The sequence below is a fragment of the Felis catus genome, chromosome F2, assembly GCF_018350175.1.
Source record: "Felis catus isolate Fca126 chromosome F2, F.catus_Fca126_mat1.0, whole genome shotgun sequence".
In the NCBI taxonomy this organism is placed as follows: Eukaryota; Metazoa; Chordata; class Mammalia; order Carnivora; family Felidae; genus Felis; species Felis catus.
The window spans coordinates 53,327,009-53,347,696 of record NC_058385.1 but is presented as its reverse complement, the minus strand read 5'-3'; the positions used below and the strand labels follow the sequence as shown (position 1 = coordinate 53,347,696).

Below are 20,688 nucleotides of genomic sequence, written 5' to 3'. Positions count from 1 at the left end.
CAGCCAAATTTTCAATGGCCGTATCTCTGGAAAAAAGAGCAACTAAGGATTACCAGACAAATAAAGAAGGGAATTGAAACTATTAAGGGAGAAGAAAAGTTGACTTTAAAAAATCATCCTGAGATGTATAAGAGATAACTATTATAACCATGAGGCAAATATGCTATTTTAAAAAGGAAGGGGAAGTATTCATATTTTCTTGAGGAACTTTTGGAATTAAAAAAAAATGCAGGAATCAAAAGCTCAATAGAAAGACTTTCAGAGAAACCTTTTTAGAGAATAGAGTAAAAAGACAAACAGAAACTAGGTAAGATAGGCAAATAGAGAACCAATTCAGGAAGTCCAAGACGTAAATAAAAGGATTTCCAGAGAGGGAATGTACACAATGGAGTAGAGGAAATCAACAAAGAATAATCCATAACAGGTTCCCAGAGCCGAATGACACGAGTTTGCAGGTTGAGGGTCCTACCTCAGCACACTGGAAAAAATTGATTCATACTAATGTCAATTATCATACATTATCTGAACACCAAAGAGAGTCGGGTATTAGAATGACTTTGGACTTCTCAACAGCAGCCCTGGAATCTATGAGACATTGAAGCCATGACTTTTAAAATACTGAGATTTCTAACCTAGAATTCTATACTCTGACCACTAATTGACTGTGAAAGAAAATAAAAACATTTCAGCCATCTAAAGTTATGAAAATTGAGCTTATGTGAATCTCTCAGTAAACTGTTAGAGGATGTGTCATACCAAATAAGAGCATAAACCAAGAAAGAAAAGATACAGGATTAGGAAAATATAGGAAATTGGGAAAAGTCAAATAACTCTGGGGGAGATTTTTTCAAGAAAAATGAAATTGGTAGAATACCTAATATGTCTGAATGTATTTAGAGGGATATAAACAACTAAAAGTGGTTGAAATTTAAGAATATATTAAATTATATATACATACACACACACACATATATATGTACATACATATTATTTTTACTTTTTATTAGTGTACATTGTCTTCTTTTCTTTTTCTTTAATTAGTGATTTTACATATATAATCCTTTGGTTAGTAGTAACCTTATTATAGTAGTATAATCCTTTGGTTAGTAATAAAAGGAAAGTAAAAATAATCCCTATATAGTATGTGGCTCAGCAGGAAATGTTGTTTAACTACTTATTCAATCATTGAATATTGACATAACTAAACATGATATAACTATATTTGGGGGAGGGGAAATATATTTGGGGGTGGGGGGATAGAGACAGGCAGTAGGATGAATTGTTTCAAACAAAAATGAATGCTAAATCCTCATTTGAAGGAGGAGGACATGAAATAATATCTAAACTTGATAGACTAAGATGTAGCAGTAAAGCCATGTTGTTTACAAATATGCAGATAAGTTAAAAACAGCAAAAATATCAAATGGTTGCCTCTGGAAATTAAAAAATGGAGGAGCACTAAGGGAGAGGGAAAGTCTTGTTTTATAGAATGATTTAAGTTAACTATGTGCATGCATATCTTGGATAAAAACTCAAAATATGCAGAAATTTAAAATGGAAAAACAAACAGCTAGCAAGCCAGCTTAAGTTTCCTTATAGTATACTTTTGATGAGGAGTAAGAAGAAGGCAGTTGGCTTTTACAAGGAGGTGACCGTTTGAACAAACAATGTGAATGGTGTAATAACGTAAAGATTTATAGAAGTGTAGGCTCATTGAAGTTGTCTGCCTCTATGTTTGGGAAGGAAGGGCACTGACCCTAAGAATATAGACTGTGTAACTAAAAGTACATTATTCCTATCAATAATTTCTGATGAAATAGGTTAACTTTAGACACAGAGTGAGGTAATATTTAATGTTAATATTAAATAATCTGCAGAGTTCATAGAAACACTGTTCAATATTAATTTTTAAGTTTACAATCCCACATACTTCTCTGATATTTAGGTTGAATTGAATTGAATTTAGTGAAGTGTCAAAGAAAACATGTGAGTCCCATTATATTGTTTGATCACACAGAGAAAGGACAGTAGTTAGAAGTAAAACTCTTAGGTTTACAGATTTTTGATGTTTTAATGGTTTTCCACTAAAATCATACAATTTCCAAAAAGAAGTTTATAGATGTTTAATAACAGAGCTTCATATTGAAGACAACACTCGGCTTTTATGGCACATTTTTCAAAATCTTTTTTTTAACATTTTTTTAATGTTTATTTATTTTTGAGAGAGAGGGAGAGCACAAGTGGGGGAGAGGCAGACAGAGGGAGAGAGAGATTGAGAGATAGAGAGACTCAGAATCTAAAGCAGGCTGCAGGCTCTGAGCTGTCGGCACAGAGCCGGACAGGGGGCTCAACCCTCAAACCGTGAGATCATGACCTGAGCCAAAGTCAGATATGTAAACTGACTGAGCCAGCCCAGCAACTCCCACATTTTTCAAAATCTTAACGATTAAATACTTTCCATTAAAAATGAAATAGTTTTAGTTTTTAATTGTAAATTAAGAATATCATGTATATAATCATTTTAAGAAATTATCTAATACTTTTATCAATTAAAAGGGAAGATTGTTTTGCCAGCTCTAACCTAAAAAGATCCAGGAGGAAAAATACAATAAATGCTCTTATATTCTTGCAATTCTCTTGTCATAGCTGTCACTTATATTTGGTGACATGATATACTGATTAGTAAGATATAAAAAATCTTTATAAACAAAAATTTATCTTAGAGGCTTTTTCGAAACTCAGATTCTTAAATAATTTGTCTATATATGTGTGTGTATGTACATATGTATATAGGATCTAATTAGAATCATCCTTAAACATTACTTAGTCCACTCTTAGCTTTTGTCGAAACACAAAACTGAAGAACAGAATGGTTTAGTGGTTCCCTAATGCTAATATACACAGCTGATTGGTGGAAAAGCAGCAAAAAAAAAAAAAAAAAAAAAAAAAAAACACACACACACACTTGATCTCCTGATCCTCAATCTCATTCTACTTCTGTATCACCAGTTGTATAAGAAACCCAATTTTTGGTAATTATGAATTTAAATGAAAAAAAAATTTAAAGCATAATTTTGCTTTGATGATAATAGCAGGACGAAAAGAACGTTTACAAATTATTCAATCAGAGTTGGAACAGATTTATTAAGGAAAATGGGAAAATTTTGGTAAGACTGTAGGTTGGCAATATGCCCCAGTCAGATTTCCTGTATCTATTTAACCCTAAATAACATATCTATAAAAATGGCCCTTCTCCCTCTTCAGTCTGTGCAGCATGGGAAGACAGAACTCTGGAAGAAAGCCAATCTTATTGGCCTAAGAATTTAGAGAACTGAGTTTAGGTCTGTCTGAGCAGCTAAATCTAGGGTGAAATCCCCTAAAAGTAGGTGCTACTGAGTGAGAAGCCATGAAATCTACATATAAACTCCCCTCAAATTGTTGGCTGACTGCCTGTAAATGAGCCATTGACAATCTAAGGAGCCTCGCAGAAGGAGGCTGGGGAAAGCTCTAAGAGCTGAGCAGAGATTTTAGCTGCTGCTCACCGCTAGTAAGATTTTAGATGCTGAAATCCAACTGGGTGTGCGGCCTTGGTAAACACCTTGGGCTTTCCATGAAGTTAGGAATAAAGATTGCATCACCAAAACTAAAGTATAAATCTGTCCTAAAGAAGTGAAAACCAAGCTTCCCCAAGTTAAAGTTGATCTGTCTATAATTTAACTGCCTGCTAGAGCAAAACTCAATACTTTTCAGAGGAAGATCCAGAGTCTGCAATATATTACCCACAGCATAACAATAAAAAATTATTAGAAATGGGAAAATGTGACTTTATAGTCAATAGAAAGAGACCAACAAAGGACCTAGGTGTTAGAGTTGGCAGAGAGAGATTTTAAAATAACTCTGATAAATACGTTTAAAAGTCTACAAGAAAAGATGAATATAACATATAAAGAAATGGGTAATGGGGGATAAAGATTAGAAAAGCAGAAATGAAACTGCCTTATTCACAGACAACATGATTCCACATGATTCTCCAAACATCTATTAATTCCAGTAAGTGAATTCAGCAAGTTTCTAGGATATAAAGTCAGTATTTCTATACTATTTCAATAAACAATTGGAAATAACATTTAAAAATAAATACCCCTCATAATAGTATAAAAAACATTAAATACCTAAGAATAAATTTTTTAAAAAGGTATAAAAGCTCTCTAGTTAGAAAACTACAAGTCTGCAGGGGAAAAAAGCCTAATAAGTAGAGAAATACTTTGTGTACATCATTGCAGGATGATATTGTAAAGATGTCATTCCACCTAAAAATGATCCATAGAATCAGTATACTTCCAACTTAGAATGCTTTTTTAATGGAAATTGATAGTCTAATATTAACTGTTATATGGAAATACAAAGGACCAAAATAGCCAAATTAATCCTGAAAAAGAAAAGAGAAGTTGGAGGACTTAGAACTACCTGATTCTAAGACTTATTATAAAGCTGTAGCAATTAAGACAATGTGTTATTGGCATAAAAAAAGACAAATGGATTGATTGAACTGAGTAGAGAATCTATAAATAGACCTCCCCCCATATATATTCAGTCAATTGACCGAAATGCCAGAAATTCAATGGGGAAAAGAAAATATTTTCAACAAATGATGCTAGAACAACTGGATATCTATATATCCTGACTTGCACATCACAACATATGAAAAAAATAACCTGAGGTGGATTATAAACCTAAAAATAAAAACCAAACCATAAAATCCTTGGAAGGAAACATAAAGAATATCTTTTCAATAATGTAGTAGGCAAGAATTTCTTTTTACATAAAAAAGCAGTAACCATAAAAGAAAGTAAAGACATATTGGACTTTATCAAGATTAGAAATTTCGGTTCATCCAAAGACACCTTTAAGAAAATGGAAAATGTAAATCACATACTCACTATCAAAGCCTAGTGGAATTGTATTACACAGCTCACATGCAATGGCAATATGATTTTTAACACAGACCTTTTAATTTTAGTTGCATTTTGTCGTGCAGAAATATAAATATCATAAATGTTGACACTGCAAAAGTACAGAAGTTGAGTTTTAAAAATGGGCAGCAGAGGGGCACCTGGATGGGTGGCTCAGTTGGTTAAGCACCCAACTCTTGATCTCAGCTCAGGTCTTGATCTCAGAATTCAAGCCCCATGTTGAGCTCTGCACTGGGTGTGAAGTCTACTCAAAAAAAAAAAAATGGTGGCAGAGATAGAAGTTTGGATAGTGGTATTGGTATCATCTTACTAACATGAAGAGTGAAGAGAAAGACTTGATAGTCAAATGGAATAGGCAATAGGAATTTCAGTATAATATTTAAAGTCACTCAGTAACCAATACAAATCAAAGTAACAATAAGATTATTAAAACTGGTATGAAGGAAAAACAAGTAGCAAATAACCTAAGTAGACTAAATACTCACCCTTTATAGCTGGGAATCAACAGAGAATATCCAAAGTTGAAAACTCAAAAACTAGCAGTAAAACATAAACATTTAACCTGGGGAAAACTAATTTAGGGGTGGAGGAGGGAATTCTGCTTTTCATTTTATGTCCATTCTCTAAATCTAATTTTTTCCATACATGTGCATTTAGTGCATTGTTTTTTTGACAGATTAATAGATTATAGGAGACAGAGGGAGGGAGAGAAATCCACATACCTAGAGGATATCACTAATGAACTTTCAGATGATTTCTTTCCTCATTACACCTGTCTGTATCATATGACAATAATTTTGTAATTATAACATGAAAATAAAGCTAGTTTCCCTTTGGAAAAAAAAAACAGAAAAATCTCAACTTTAAAAAAATCAACCCTGTTGAAGTACCTTATTGCCCATAAGAAAATAACATCTGGTGGTATTGGAGCTTTCTGGTGGGAAAACACTTTTCAGAATGTCAAAGTACTATTTACTTCTTGGTTTCAATCACCATATTACACTGAATACAAACTACTGTTGTTTCAATTGATGAATTCTGGAGAGTCCTTAGCCTAACGTGCCAGGGAGGACTGAAGAATACTGTAGTTAAGCAGAAAGTTCTCACAATAATAAAATTACTGTCAAATGTCATTGAGTTCTTTGCAATTATTGTGGGAGTAAAGAAATATTAAAAATATCCCTTATGGTAGTGTCTTTAGTTTGTACTGACATAAACTCTTTTGGGATTCTTCTCTAAGATTAAGTCTACACCCATAATTATGTCATCATGTATGCAGAAGTGTCGTTTTTGCTCAGTTCTTGTAACTTGTTTATAAGCGTGGAAGAGCCAATAGCTAATGGTGATGGCCAGAGCCATCTGCCACTTAGATACCAAAACCTTTTGTAGTGTTCCCATTAGAACTGTGATGTTGATTCATCTATGTCCTAAATGAGGTGTGTAGAGAAAAAAAATACATGCCTGTCAGAATGCATTTTATAGCAAGCAGAGTGTTGTTCCAGAAACTAGTCATCAGGTTATCTTGCCCATTGTAAATGAAGTACATCTGGGAATTATTCTCAGTGAAACATTGGATAGAAGCTCTAACTAGTGGCTTTGACTTTGACTACTACAAAGACTGGAAAAAAATAAAGCATGTATCAAGCTCTGGTGTATAATCTACAGGTTAAGTCCATGATATATGATGGTGAAACCTTCTTCAGGAATCCTCACTGGTTTTTTTAAGATTATATTAGTGGTTATGGTAGACTCCTTCACAAATGGCAATGAAATGTTGTTCCCAATTCCCCCATTGCTTTATTCTTAAGTCCGGGCCAGATATTTGCAATCAATCTCTGCTGTGTGTGTGGATTTTTTTTCCTTAGTTAAATTTAGGATTCTCTAAGAACATTGCTTGCATAAATATAGTGAAGTAGTTAAAAGTAGGGATTGTGAAGTTAGACAGATCTGGGTTTGAATCCTTCAAGCTGCATTTGCTGGATAACCTTCATCAACAGTCATAACAGTCATCGTGAACCTCAGTTTTCTTAACTATAAAACAAAAGAAATGAAAGCACAACTCAGAGAGTTGTAAAATTAAGTATGATAGTTTATGTAAATCACCTAGTGCAGTGGTTCCCAAGTTGTATACACACTGGATTCTCCTGGTGAGCTACAAAATGACCTACGGGTTAGTGTTCCATCCCAAAACATTGTGATTTAATGGGTCAGACGTGCGGCCTGAGCTTGGAAATTTTTTAAAGGTCTCTAGGGGATCCTAATGTACAGACAAGTTTTAGAACCGCTGACCTAGTTTACGGCAATACCTGCCTCAGGTACACATGACCTAAGTGTTTTATAATTATCTAACATAATATTTGTAAAAATCCAAATGCCATATTATCCTCCATTTCCAGATGATAAACTGGAGAGATATTTGATAACATAATCAAGGGCAAGTAATTATCACAAAGTATAATCAATATTTAAACCCAGTTTCCCTGAATCCAAAGCTGAGCCCTTGGTTGTAATGTTATCTCACTTCAAACAAATTTCCTATGCATAACTTTCCCAACCCAACTGAGGTATGGCATGTTGAGAATCTCAGTTTTGGGAGGAAGAAAAGAAAGAAAAAGAAAGAAAAATCCTCCAGAATTGTAGTAAATACTGAAAAAATCATACAAACAGCTGATTTATCATATCTCAGTATGGTCTCAAGCAGATGGTCAGGCTGAAAGCATGAGGATTGTTGCAGGAAATTGGATAATAAGATTAGATATGTTTCTCATCTATAGACATATCATTCCATGGTAGACAATAGTTCTTAGTTCTGTTGAATTTTTAAATTTTTTTTAATGTTTACTTATTTTTTGCGAAAGAGAGAGAGACAGAGTGTGAGCGAGGTAGGGTCAGAGAGAGAGGGAGACACAGAATCCGAAGCAGGCTCCAGGCTCTGAGCTGACAGCACAGAGCCCAACATGGGGCTCGAACTCACAAACTGTGAGATCATGAAATGAGCCGAAGTCTGCCACTCAACCAACTCAGCCAGCCAGGCGCCCAGTTCTGTCGAATTTTTAAATAGCGTTTTTCATGAAAACTCACTCCAGATTCCTTCTAAATGGATCAAGGACTCAAAAGACCAAGATGTCTTTTGGAAGTTATACTCAGCACATACTTTTCGCTTACCTATACAACAATAGTTAGCATTTATCAAGAACTGGATTGATGTAAATCTCAGCCACAATAATTGAAACATGGTCTGTATTCAACAAAGTCCAAGATACAAGTGGAGTGGTAATTAAAGCATTACCATATTTCTGTGAGCATATCCTTCACAGAACCATCTTGAACTACATTTTTTTTTATCTCAGCTTCTCAAAACAGAGTAGAACTGAGAGACTTGAAAGAAAGAAAGAAAGAAAGAAAGAAAGAAAGAAAGAAAGAAAGAAAGAAAGAAAGAAAAGAAAAGAAAAGAAAAAGACAACACAGCTATTCTCTGTCATGACACCTCGGTTGTCTGAGTCTCCAACTGAAGAAAAAAAGCAAAGAGGACAAATACTGTCTGATTTCAAGCCTTATTATAAAACTACAGTAATTAAGTGATATATTGTCATAAAGATAGATAATGAAAGAGAATAGAGAGCCCAGATATAGGCCCACACATGTCCAGACAACTGATTTTTGACAAAAGTGCAAAGGCAATTCACCGGAGATAAAGTAATCTTTTCAACAAATAAAAAGTAACAAACTGTTATACGTGCAGCATGGATAAACCTCAGAATAATTATGCTGGGTAAAAGCAGCCAAGTGAAAACCAAATACATGCTGTATGATTCCATTTATATAAAATTGTAGAAAATGCAAACTAATATATAGTGACAAAAAGCAGACCAGTGGTTACCTAGACTGGGGTAAGGGAGGTAGGAGGGATTAGAAAAAAGGCACAAGAAAACTTTCGGGGGTAACAAATATGTTTATTACAGTGCTTGTGGTGTGGTTTCAAAAGGGTATGCACATGTCAAAACTTACATTGTTTTAATATACTTTGAAAATGTGTAGTTTTTTATATCAATTGTATATCAATAAATTCATTGAATATGCAAATTTTCAAAAAAGCTCTTCTTGTTTAAAATTTTTTTAATGTTTATTTATTTATTCATTTATTTTTTGAGAGAGACAGAGAGAGAGAGAGAGAGAGAGAGAGAGAGAGAGTGTGAGGGGGGGAAGGGGCAGAGAGAAAAAGGGAGACACAGAACCTGAAACAGGTTCCAGGCTCTGAGCTGTTAGCTCAGAACTCAGAATGGCTAGATCATTACCTAGGCCGAAGTTGGACGCTTAACCGACTGAGCCACCCAGGCGCCCCATTTTCTCTTCTTGCTTAAAGAACTCATTAGCTAAATAGCAATGCATTACATATGATGGTGATATTTTTACTTTATATTTGTTTCTTTTGATTACATGCTACAGTGATTTCTGATAGGGTTAGACTTCATTTTTCAATAATAAAAGATTACCTTTTTAAAAGCCTGTTTTCTTGTTTGAAGACAGCACAAATATTTTAATCAATTGTCTAGAAGAAAATGAAAAATTCCTTCTACCTCAAAAAGAAATTAGGAGTACTATGGATTAGAGAATGTTGTATAAAATTTACAATATGATTGCTTCTGAAATTCAAAAGTTGGAAAGCGTATTCAGTAGTTTGCAGATTTATCTCCTGTATCCTGACCCATTTGATAACAGGCAATTATGAGAGCACACCCCCGGTGAGACTATCCATTCTCATGACTAAAAATAAATCCACCACCCTTAAATACATTTAATTTCTGTGCATCAATTTGCTGAAGCTTTTGTTTGTCTTTTGCTCCTTTCTTCTCTAAAGGTAAATGGCACAGCAGAACCTTTAGAGACAAAGTTGCATTTCAACAAGCTAGTTTGGGGATTTGTCCACATCCTGTGCTTGCAGTTATTTATTGCTTTATAAAGGTTATAGGTGGGTAAATATAACTAAAGGTCGATGAAACAGAACATTTTACATAACACCCCATTGGCTTAACATATTAGAACTTGTAGCATTTAAAATTATTTTAAAGAATGAATAGATTAGAAGTATTAGACCTGAAATATTCATAGTATATCCATATAGATAGGAATAGATGGTTTTTAAATGCCCACAGAGAATATTCCACAACTTTGCTTTTATAATCTATGTTGTGGTAACTTCACCTTAAAGCCAGGACTTAAAGTAAATTCTTGCTTATTCAGAATTGTGATGGATGACATATTAATAACTAACTTCATATTCTTGTTAATAGGATTTGCTGTATGTAGTATACCTGGATTTCTATTTTTTAAAGAAATATGTTATTATGAAATATACTAAAATGAAGCCCTAGAATACCTAAAACAATCTTGAAAAAGAAGAATAAAGTATAAGGAATCACGGTTCCTGATATTGGGGTCATTATATAACTATAGTAATCAAGGCAATAGGGTATTGATGGAGAAAAAGATGGATAGACCAATGGAATAGAACAGAGAGTCCAGGAAGATACTTACACTCTATCAATGTCAAGATCCTGCTTGTCATATTGTACTATAGTTTTGCAAGATGTTACCACTGGCGGAACTGGGGAAGGGTACAAGGGATTTTCTTATATTATTTCTCACAAGGGCATGTGAATCTACAATTACCTCAAAATTAGAAGTTTAGTTTAAAATGACAGTAAAGGGTGCCTGGGTGGTCAGTTGGTTGAGCGTCCAACTCTTGATTTTAGCTCGGGTCATGATCCCAGGGTTGTGGGATTGAGCCCCACGTAGAGCTCCGCACTGAGTGTGGAGACTGCTTAAGATTCTCTCTCACTCCCTCTGTCCCTCTCCCCCACTCATTCAGGCTCTCTCTCTCTCTCTCTCTCTCTCTCTAATTTAAAAAGTAAAAAGATAGTAAAATAATAACAAATGGAATGGAGGAATTTTTTTGTTTTAAAATGAAATACAGGGTTTTAAACTTCTTGGTGGCATTTATTATAAAGATGAGTAATCACATATAAAGACTAGAAAAAACAAATCATTTGAAATTTTTGGTTAATTTGATTTTCAATGAGTGGGCATTGACTGGACACAAGAAGTGCAGGAATAAGACCTCAGAGAGTTCTGTAACCTTTTCCAGTTGTGAGGAAGATAAGCCTTAAGCAATTTATCAACCTGGAAAGTCACTGATGCCCCTAGGCATGGCCGAGGTCTATGCACCTGATTGGTTCTCAGGTAATGCAGTAAGAAAAGGATGTTCTCAGAGCACCTGGGTAGCTCAGTTGGTTTAGCATCCAACTCTTGATTTCGGCTCAGGTCATGATCTCACTGTTGTGACATGAGCCCGGCTTCATGCTCCATGCCCAGCACAGAGATTAAGAGTCTCTGCTTCTCCCGCTGCCCCTCTCCTGCTCATGCTCACTTGCACATGCACATGCTCTCTCAAAATAAATTGTTTTTAAATGTTTGCATGAGGTTATTTTTGAACAGTATATTTGCAAGTAATCCAACCTATGATGTTATCATGGATATTACAACTGTGAAAGTTTTATTGTGTTTTCCCTAAAGCATGGTCTTTCTGTTTTAGAAGAGATTAACATTGGAATAGCTGATAAAAATGCAATACATTTTGAATTAGATAAATTTTCAAACATAATGTCATAAACTTTTAGAGCTTTAGAAATATATGGATTGTTAAAAATGTTTCATAAAATGCTTTACCAAAACAAAATTGTTAATGTAAAAGAAAGATTACCATTTTTTTTTCAGCTACTCCATTTCTACTGTGACCATTTTGCCTCTTACTTCAAATGACTTGCCTGAACAATTTAAGTAGCCTACTAATTTCTTTCCTCTGACCTAGTCTCACTTCCCACCCCTTGTCCATCTCCCTAACTGCCCCTATAGTGATCTTTCTAATAAGGAGTCTGCTTACCCTTTCTGTCTGCTTGAAATCCAATCTTTGCTTCTGATTGCCTAAAATAGAAAATCTAGACTTTGCTGGGCATCAAGGCCACCTGAAAGGAGGCCCAGCTTACCTACCACTACTGAATACAAATCCTGTGGGGCGCCTGAGTGGCTCAGTTGGTTAAGTGTCTGACTTTGGTTCAGGTCGTGATCTCATGGTTTGTGAGTTCAAGCCTCACATCAGGCTCTCTGCTGTCAGCATGGAGCCCACTTCAGATCCTCTCTCCCCCTCTCTGGCCCTCCCCAACTTGCTCACATGCTTGCTCTCTCTCTGTCTCTCAAAATAATGAAAAATAAACATTAGAAAAACTGTTAAAAAATAAATAAATACAAATCCCGTATCCATCTTCTCAGAACACACCATGCTTTTTCTCATGTGGGCCCTTTCATCTAGAATGCCCAACTTTGCCTCTGCCTGGTCAATGATCTCACCTCCTCTCAGAAGCTGTCCTCAATATCCTGAAGCAGTTCATCACTCCTTCTTTTTGCTCTCAGGGGATTTTATGTGGAATAATAGTTAAGTTACTATTTGTTGAGTGCTTACTAGGTACCAGGCACTGTGCCTAACTAAGCATTTTACAGACGTGATCTCATTTAATCTTCCCAGCAGCCCTATGAGGTAATGTGGCACTTCTCACAGTGTCTTCTCATTCATTGTTTTCATGTCCACATCCTCATCAGAAGAGACCAGCCTTATTCATCTTATCTGAGCCGCCTTCTCTTATAACGTCTGATCAAATCAGGTACTCAGTAAATGTTTGTTGAGTGAGTGAATGATGGAATGAGTGAAGTGAAATAAATAAATACAGTAGGGTTCCTTAAAAAGTAACTTGTTGGATCTGGCTTTACCATACATGTATGTGGCCATAGCACTGGAATATGCTTCCTAATCCAAATATCTCTCTCCTTGCCCCTGGCATGCTGCCTGAAATCCCCATGGTCCTCAAGAATGTCCTGTCTTTATTTTTTATTCTTACTGCCACCAACCTAGATTAGACCCCATCTTGCCTCTTATTTGATCCACTCATCTACTTGCATATCTTCTCCTCTTTAGTTATTACAGGCACTTTAGAAAAGATCAACTTTCCTAAAATACTCATCTGATTATTTATTTCCCTTGCTCAAAAATCTTACATTTTCTAGAAGATATCCTTTCTCCTTACCCTGACTTCCAAAAATCTCCACAATCTGGCCTTAACTTCATCACACACTACACTTTAAATCCTACAGTCCAATCAGTCTGAAATGGTTGCCATCCTCACCTCATGCCTTTGTTCAATATACTCTGTCTGCCTGTCTGGGCTGCCTCTTTCCCTACATTGTGTATAAAAATTATATCCCTTCCATAATGCTTTCCCGGAACACACCAGTCAGGAAAGACCTCTGGTTTTTTCCTACGTGCTTATTCTACTGACAAAGGGCTTCTGAGAGACATCTAACATTTTAGACATCTCTCATATTCAGAAGGTAGCTCTTTGAGGGATTAGGTAGACCTTTTCAGTTAACTTCCCACCTCGTAAATGGTTCCTTTTTAAATAAGTTCCCCTTTCCCCCATGTAGGGATGAATCTCCTGTAGCTATGTTTCTGCCATAATAGCCTGTGTCTCAGAGCATAGGTGAGTAGATCAGAATGGGCACTTAACTATGCTGGGCCAGAGCATCTCAGAGACCAGGTACTTGTAAGAAAGGAGCCTCTGTCTTTTAAAGGGAGAAGCTGGGGCCACCCGTAGTGATGTACCTTGAGGCCATGTCCCTCCAGAGGTACTATTTTGTTCATATAAGAAAAGGGCAGCCTTCTAGGTAAATGCAGTTTCAGGTGCAGGGCACAAATCTATGTAGTGACCTTGAGTAGCCATAGTATTTTCCTTCATAGCTGGGAAGGCAGAGAGAGCTGGGTTGCAGAAAGAGCAGAATGGACCAAATGTCTGGGGATGGCCAGAGGGAGATAAGAATAAACCAAAATCTGCAGAGAAGCAGCAGTTTGTGAGAAAAAGAGAGAGAGAGGCAGTAAGAGAGGAAGGGGCGGGGGAACCACTGCCTGGTTCCTGTCAGCTTTTCTGATACTGGGTGCAGGCCCTAAAGAGATCCCACTCCCTGTGGTTTTGCTGAGGAAATGCAGGATTCTTTCAACAAACTCTTTTTTAACCCCTGGACAAAATGACTTGTGTTTTGGTCATCTAATCCCACAAGGCTGAGAGTAGCTTTTTAGAGAAACTTGCAATGTAAGGCACCTGGTGGATACATGTCTTGGATGTAGGTTAGACTCCTGGTTCTTAAACTCAATCATCCATTAAAAGCAACTGAAGTGCTTTTAAACCTACCAATTCCTGTATCACTGCAGACTAATTAGATTCAAATTGGCTTGGATGGGAGGGCTTGTGCATTTGGTATTTTAAAAAATTGTTTTAAGTTTATTTATTTTTGAGAGAGAGAGAGAGAATGGGAGAGAGAGAGCATGAGCAGTAGAGGGACAGAGAGAGAAGGAGACACAGAATCTGAAGCAGGTTCCAGGCTCTGAGCTGTCAGCACAAAGCCCAGTGCAGGGCTAGAACTCACCAACTGCGAGATCATGACCTGAGCCAAAGTTGACCGCTTAACCCACTGAGCCACCTAGGCACCCCTGCATTTGGTCTTTTTAAAAGTTTCCCTGATGACTCTAAAATGTGATCAGGAATTATGCACTAGATGCTATAAAAGCACTAACACGAGGGAACACTAGTAGCATCTTAAGCCATTTTTATTGGTTAACTCATCTGTGTTGAATCACTTATCAGGTTACACAGGCTGGGAAAAGATTTGGGACAGTAGGGTAGGGTCAGGGTAGCATCAGAGTAGTAGAGAAATGTGTATAAGAAGAAGGAAGACAGGCATTGGCTTTAGTCCATACTTTTTCAAACAGCAAATTATTAGGACACTGGGAATAGTTGCATAAACCAGTAGCTGATCAAAGAGAAGGAAATGGGTTACCTGATCATAAAATGTTCCATTGAAAGTCAAGCCAAACCATATGACACACAATTGTTAGCTTGGCATAAAAAAAGTGATCATAGCTTAATGTGCAGTTATTACTTCTATATTAATAATTTAATTATTAATGTAATTAGGAAGCAGCATAAATTTCTAAGAATACTAAAATATATCTTTTTAAGGCTCTATGTCTGATTTCCCCACATAGTTCCCTAAAATCAAATCTTCATCTTGTTGAAAATGTTGGTACTGTATCTCTTCTTCATGCATTCTGACTGGTATTGTGGCCAGTTGAGTGTTCATCTTTTGCCTTCTACTCAGAAGCTCTTTGAGAGAGGCAATCATGGTAGTGATCTCTGTATCCTTCACAAGGAAACTTCAATTTGGGCATTTTAATTTTATTTGTTGCATTAAGCTATATCATTTAGGCATAAATTCTGCAAATAATGGTAAATCGTACCACAGTGGCTTAAACAGTGGGTTTATTCTCCTCATATAGCAAAAAATCCAGATACAGGCAGTCCAAGGCTGGCACAGCTTCTCATTAGGGATACACATTCTTTTCATCTCTCCACTTCTGCCATCCCTGCAGTTTTGCTTGTCACCACATGGTCATTAAGATGGCTGCTACACCCTATGCATTGCATTTTTTTCAGTCAAAAAGGGGACAGGTTCAAAAGGCCCAAATGATCATTCCGGCCCAAGATACCCTTTTAAAGAGCTTTCCTGAAATCTCAGCCATTAACACTTCATTGGTTAGAACTGGGTACATGCTTACCCCTGGCTCAATACCAGAAAATGATTAGGAAGAAAGGAATTATAGATTAGGGTTGAGTCAGCCAGAAACATTAGCATGAATTTTGATTCTAATTAGAATTAAAAGGAATGTTACAGATTATTTGGCACCTCCTACTGAGATCTGACAGATGAGAAAACTGTGGGCCAGAAATGTCTGAGATCCATAGCCAAGTAATGGCAGGACAGAGAATAGATGAGGATCCAGCTATCACCATTCCTAGGCGATGAACATTCCATACATCCATATACAAATCATTACAAGGTCCTATGTTAGAAGCTATGAATCATTTCCAAAGACAGAATTTAGAACATTGGAACTTTGTTTCAGTTGTCTCCAAAAGAATCTTCCCTTTCCAATAAATATTCAGAGCAACAAATGGGGAAACAAATCTTCCAGTCTTCCTTTGACTTAAAAGATGGCAAAACAAACTTCAAAATTTCCAGGAAACAGACCCATCCTCTGTAAGTTGTCCTCTTGCTCTGTGTAACTTGCAAGATTGTTTTTTAAAATTCCTAATCCAGAACAAATTCATTACACAATGAAAATCCAAAAATGGTCAAGTGCAATTCCAGTGTTTGCTTTTTTCCCTTAGTATATAATACCATTGGTTATTTTTGTTAGGAAAATTTTTTTACAATTAATTGTTATTATCAATTGATTGTAATTCCCTTGATCCCCCCAAAATAAGTTTTGCTAATTGTATGATATCTAAATAATTATCATTTCATAATTTTTCAGTTTCCCCAAATGACCAATCTCAGCAATTTAGGTATGATAGCCACATTCCAGGGAAAAAAAATCCCCATTTCAACCAACTAATGTTCTTAAGATGTCAATTATTAGTTCTCTGTATCTACCATTTTTATCATGAGTAACTGCTGAATAAGTGGTAGCTATTATTAACTTTAGGTTAATATAAGTTCAACAACAAGACAATAGATAATACATCTTTGAAACAGTAAATCATGTTAAAATAAAAATTATATTTTTATCATGTTCACACACATTTGGGCCTGGATTTCTGGGACTCATAGTAGTTCATAACTCTATCATTACCCTTATGTATTTAAACCATTCATCCATCTGCTGTCATGTGCAGTTGTTTTATACTACTTTAAGGATTTATTCAGCAATAAACTTGCTACCACCACAAACTCAGCTAGGGAGAATGATTTCTCTGAAAATCCTACTTCATAAGCTATCATTTTAAAGAGGGAGGTACAGTAAAGAGATGTTTTATCATACATTTTGTAATAACCCTACATAGTTTCTCTAAGTCAATGTTAATCTGTTTGGGGTGTGTAGTTTATCGGTTATATTTCAGTTTCCATGGCAACAGATGCAATCATCACATACACATTCTGCAGCTGGGTAGACAGGCAGTCTCCTCTGAGACTTCAACTTGCAAATAAAGCCGTGTGTGAGTAAGAGGCAAGCATTCCTCTCCTCCAAGAGGCTGAGCACACTGTACTTCTAGGATACCAGTCTCAGGTGATAGCCAAAGCAAGGCTTCCAAACGCAACTCTTTCTCCAGCTTTCTCATGGAACAATTGAGACATCTTTACCCAAGGCATTAAGACACTTCCACTTCTGCTTTTAGAATCTGGGACTTGGGTTAAATAAAACACAATGGAAAACTGTACACCAAGTACCTGGTTCTCATCCATTTCTTAAGACTTCCTGTATTTCTGAAGTGGAAATTCATAAAAAATACAGTTCAGCTGTTCTGAAAATAAAACTTAGATAATGATGAAGAATAAAGTTGCAGAAATCACTGAAACAGAAGTAGGAGCCAAAGAAATTTTGGTAACAAAAAATCCTTGAGTCTTTCATGACACCCTAAAGGTGAGATATCGTGTATTCATCTAGCTACTTTTTCCAAACACAGTGCAATAGTTGACTCAGTTTCAAAAAAAAAAAAAAAAAGAGAGACTTTATTTTTTTATTGTAGAAAATCTCAAATATATACAAAAATAGAAAATGCATGAGCCTGTACGTACACATCTCCCAGATTCAGTTATTAGCAAGATTCTGCCACTTGTTTTATCTTTAACCCCAAACATTTTTGACAGATTATATTGGAGGAAATCATGTCATTTCACTCATATATGTCTACTATATCTCCAAGTGATGAGGATATTTTAAAAATAACAATTATGCTCTCATCTATAACACCTAAAAAAAGCAATTAATTCCTTAATTTCAGAAATATTTTATTTTGAATTAATAATAATAATATGAAAAGAGATGGATGTTAGCAGTTGTTACACATTATTTAAAGGATTTGTAAATAAATAACTTTCATGAAAAATTATAAATTGTTTTCCCACGAAGAACAAAATACTTTTTTAAAATTGTCTTTCATTCTGTCCTAAATTTTTCTCCTCCTCTTTCTAGATGAGGCACCAGTTTCTACTTGGTTACTCTCATTTTACAATAGTGTAGGGAGCGCCCATTGAAGAAGTTCATTTTAATTGAAATAACATTGGGAAATCTCTGATGCGGTCTTCAATTCCTCTTCCGTCAGCCCAGAAATTGGTGCCAAAGAGGTTATCATTCCCCATATGCCCATGATTGCTTAAAACTACTATGTTTATGAAATCTGCTTTGTTAAAAGCCATTGATTAAGCTATTTCTCCATGAAAACCTTCCTTGTAGATGACTAATGTTCCATTTGTTGAGTGTCTGTCTGTCTTTGCCTGTCCACTTAATGTCTGTAAAAGTCCCCCTGTTGTTGGTCCTTATCTTCTGGCTTGTCTATTTCTCTCTCAGTCTGTGAATCCCTTTCTTTCTTTTTCTCATTTTTTCCCTCCATGTTCATTTTTCATTTCCTTTCTAATCTCTGCCTCTCTTTACTAGTTTTTAAATGTATTGACCATTAGGCAGTATTCCCTATTCTTAATTTTAAAAATAGATGAGAAAAATATTTGGGGCTTGTCTAAAAGAAAATAAAATGGTTTCTCGTGCTTTTTTTCCTTTTTTAAATTGAGGTATAACATAAAACATCATGTTAGTTTTGGGTGTACAACATAATGACTCGATATCTGTATGTATTGCAAAACGAACGCCACAAGTCTACTTAAACATCCATCAAAAAAAATTTTTTTAATTCAAGTTAGATAGCATACAGTGTCATCTTGGCTTCAGGAATAGAACCCAGTGATTCATCTCTTATGTATGACACCCAGTGCTCATCCCAAAAAGTGCCCTCCTGAATGCCCATCACCCATTTAACCCATCCCCTCCAGCAACCCTCAGTTTGTTCTCTGTGTTTAAGAGTCTCTTACAGTTTGCCTCCCTCTCTGTTTTTATTTTGTTTTTCCCTCCCCCTATGTTCATCTGTTGAGTTTTTCAAATTCCACATATGAGTGAAATCATATGATATCTGTCTTTCTCGGACTTATTTTGCTTAGTATAATATACTCTAGTTCCATCCACATTGTTGCAAATGGCAAGATTTCATTCTTTTTCATTGCCCTACAATACAGCAATTGCACCACTAAGAATTTATCCAAAGGATACAAAAATGCTTATTCAAAGTGTCACATGCACCCCCATGTTTAGCACTATCAACAATAGCCAAATTATGGAAAGAGCTCAAATATTCATCCACTGATGAATAGATAAAGAAGATGTGGTATATATGTACAATGGACAAATGGTTTTTCACTTGACTTACTTTCTTCCTTCAAAGTAGTAGCTCTCTTAGCATGTTTATTTAGGATGTATATTAATCATTCTAATAGGTAGCTATACTGCATATTTACTGAAGATGATTTCCAAAAAATTCTCAGCAGTTTTGTAACTAGGAATTTTACTCATTCTCATGGCTTCTTTGCTAGTAGGATAAAGAAAATTGTACAATGCCCTGATTTTTAGTAAAGGTCACATGGTTTAGAGAGTTTCAAAATGTTGCTCAACAGGTGTATTGCAGACCCCCTGCTAGTGCTCAGTATTTATTTAGTAAATTTAAAGTTATTCCAATTGGATTCTGGCATTAAATACAGATTTTATAGGTCTTGTTAAAGTCTTACATCTGGAGGACATCTTAGAGACAATATACGCTACGGCCCCTTATTTTACTGGTTGGGAACTGAGACCCAGAGAGACCAAGTGACTTCCAAGAGTGGCCTCTTAAGTTAGAAATGGGCTTAGAATTAGAACCTTAGTTTAATGACTACCAGTTCAGTACTTTCTGTACAATTTCTGTAAATAAGAGGTGATTATATGTTACATGATGTGAGAAGATGGTAGTCTCTCACATCAGTATAACCTGCATCGTGAATTGTTTTTCCAGGGTGCCCGATCCTCTCACACTCTTTGACCCAGCAAGTCTAGAACGTGAAAACATTATAAGGACAGCTGGTTATATTATGAGGTATGGAAGAAGATTTAATCTGCTTTCATATAGGAATGCAGCTAAAGTAGTCCCTCTTTTCTGAAGGCGATATGTTCCAAGACCCCCGATGGATGCCTGAAATCACAGGTAGTATGGAATCCTATATATATTCTATGTTCTTTCCTATACATACATGCCTATGGTAAAGTTCCATTTATAAATTAAGCACAGTAAGAGATTAACAACAATAACTAATAATAAAATAGAACAATTATAACAATGTACTGTCATAAAAGTAACATGAATGCAATATGGTCTCTCTCAAAATATCTCATACTGTATTCACCCTTCTTTCTGTGATAATGTGAGATGACAAAAATGCCTACTTTCATAAGATGAACTGAGGTGAATGATATATGGTTGTGACATTGGTCTTCTGATGGTATGTCAGAAGGAAGATCATCTGCTTCCAGGTAACCGTGGGCAACTGAAACAGAGAAAAGCCAAAACCACAGATGGGGAGGTGGGGGGACTAGTGTAATGGTAACTTACTAAGAACAAGTCAGGATACCCATGCAGGGGAATTTCAAAGTAAGAAACTCCCTGTAATGAAGCAGGAAAAATACTGGAATGATTTT

The 20,688-nt window shown here is 35.8% G+C and overlaps 1 protein-coding gene across 1 annotated transcript in view; it reads left to right on the top strand.

Annotated features, from left to right (window-relative positions):
* EIF3E (eukaryotic translation initiation factor 3 subunit E) overlaps positions 1-20,688 on the top strand; it is a 238,298-nt gene that overhangs the window by 123,452 nt on the left and 94,158 nt on the right. The window contains exon 5 of the mRNA XM_045050167.1: positions 20,009-20,197. The gene's annotated coding sequence lies outside the window, so the exon portion shown is untranslated. The remainder of the gene's footprint in view (positions 1-20,008; positions 20,198-20,688) is intronic.